This window comes from Rana temporaria, chromosome 12 (assembly GCF_905171775.1).
Source record: "Rana temporaria chromosome 12, aRanTem1.1, whole genome shotgun sequence".
Classification (NCBI taxonomy): domain Eukaryota; kingdom Metazoa; phylum Chordata; class Amphibia; order Anura; family Ranidae; genus Rana; species Rana temporaria.
This window is the reverse complement of record NC_053500.1, coordinates 102,258,522-102,260,747: the sequence shown is the minus strand read 5'-3', so window position 1 is coordinate 102,260,747 and position 2,226 is coordinate 102,258,522.

Below are 2,226 nucleotides of genomic sequence, written 5' to 3'. Positions count from 1 at the left end.
CATGATTCTGTTATTTTAATGATCGTCTAAAGCCGGGGGTCAGCAACCTTTTTCCACTTAATGGCTTGATTCAATGTATGTACATGCATGGAGGGATGCATTCACCTGCTATTAAATGAATATAAATAATAATCTTAACATGGTAAAAATAACAGTACAGGTTTACATCACTTTAAGGTGCTTCACTAATAGAAAGCCAGGGAGCATGTGGCTGGGGATTCAGATTTTACTGCTAACTACCCCATCCTGGCACCCAAGGGTGGCTGACGCCAGCCACCATGGTCTGGAGGTGGGGTTCCTGTCCCCAGGTAAGAAGGGGTCCCTGCCCCCAGGGGTGGAGTCCCCCCATTGCAGTGTCCTCTGTTCCCCCTTAACATCACTTCCATAGTGTCCTCTGCCCCCCCCCCCCCCCCCCCTCCATAGCAAGTTTCCTTTTCCCCATAGACACAAAAACGCACACTGTGTAGGTAGAACTCTCCTACCTTACACAGGTGTAGAGCACAGCAGCGAGTGGCTGGTATCATAGGACTAGATGGGGGCAGGAACTGCTGAAGTTAACTTTTTACATCAAGACAACAATATTATTTGTCGTGCCAAGGCACTCCCAACTGGGCAGTGGTATTGCTAAGGGTGAGTCAATCCTTGGACCATATAAATAAGGATTGTGTGTACAAAAGAAAAAGTAGGTAAGGAGATGGTATAATCCTGGTTTAAGCATCAGAGATGTATTAAAAATCATTCAAACCAAGGCAAGGATTGGAAAATGAATAGTTAATAAAGATAAAAATGAGTCCAGTTAAAAAGTCCATGTTTCCTGAGTAAAGACCTCAGGGATGATAATAATCTGGAAATCCACACTAGAAAGGCAGCTAGCTGTAGAGCAGAAGTTACTCTGGTAGTGGAAACAGAACAGCGCCAATCTGAGTGTAGTATTAAAAGTAACAGACTTTAAGCGCAAATTTTTAAAAACTCACTAGAAAGTGGTTGTATGCAGGCACATCATGAAATTTAGCAACGCTGTCCATTTTCACAGGAGTCCAGGGCAGCTCCGTGTAGTGCGATCCTGTCTGGCTAGGCGGCGCCGGTGGGTTCCGGTGTCCCGGGCTGACTGTGGAGGGCGCAGGAGAGATTTGTCAGCTGGACGTCCACTGGTACAGGAGGTTGCATGCTCCTTCATCAGGCATACCATCAGCCATCTTTGATGTATTTAAATAAGACTGGCACAAAAATCCTGGCAAACCGACTAAAACACCTCATACCCTTAGTAATCCACCTTGACCAAACAGGCTTCATAACTGGTAGGGAGGCCAGGGATAACTCCATTTGAGCGATCCAGCTCATTCACTGGGCCAAGACGCAGGAAGACCCCTTTTCATACCTAATACTTTCTACGGATGCAGAGAAAGCGTTTGATCGCATCGACTGGTCCTACCTACGCGCAGTACTTGACACATTAGGTTTAGGCTCCAAGATGTTAACTTGGATACAGGCCCTATACACAGATCCTAGTGCACAGGTCAAGATAAATGGCACTCTCTCCTCCACGTTCCTGATCAGGAATGGCACAAGACAGGGGTGTCCGCTTTCGCCCCTTCTCTTCGCATTGGCTTTAGAACCCTTGTTGCGTGGAGTGAGGGCGAACGCGGACATCACAGGCCTGACAGTGGGCACTGTGGAACATAAGCTTTCTGCCTATGCAGATGATGTACTATTCCACCTAACAAACCCCTTTATCTCGCTGCCAGTCTTGCTGAAGGAGCTTCAACATTTCGGGACACTTTCGAACTTTAAAATTAACTACTCGAAGTCTGAAATCCTGCCCATATGCTTATCCCCAAACCTGGCGGACCGACTGAAATCAGAATTCCCCTTTACGTGGGCTACAACCTCCCTCCGTTATTTAGGCATACAACTAACAGACAGTCTTGACACGCTGTACGCGATGAACTACCCTAAGTTAATATCTGCTGTCAAACAAGACTTGCAACACTGGACGAAAACCGCCTTCACCTGGCTGGGGAGAGTAAACGTTATAAAAATGAACGTCCTTCCTAGGATCTTGTTTTACATGCAGATGCTCCCTATATCCCTACCCAAGACCTTCTTCGCTCACATGTCCCACATGTTCACTAAGTTCATATGGAACTCCCAGAAGCCACGCATAGCATTAGGGGTCCTGAAACGCCCAAATTGCTCCGGTGGTTTGGGCGTCCCTGACTTATTGAG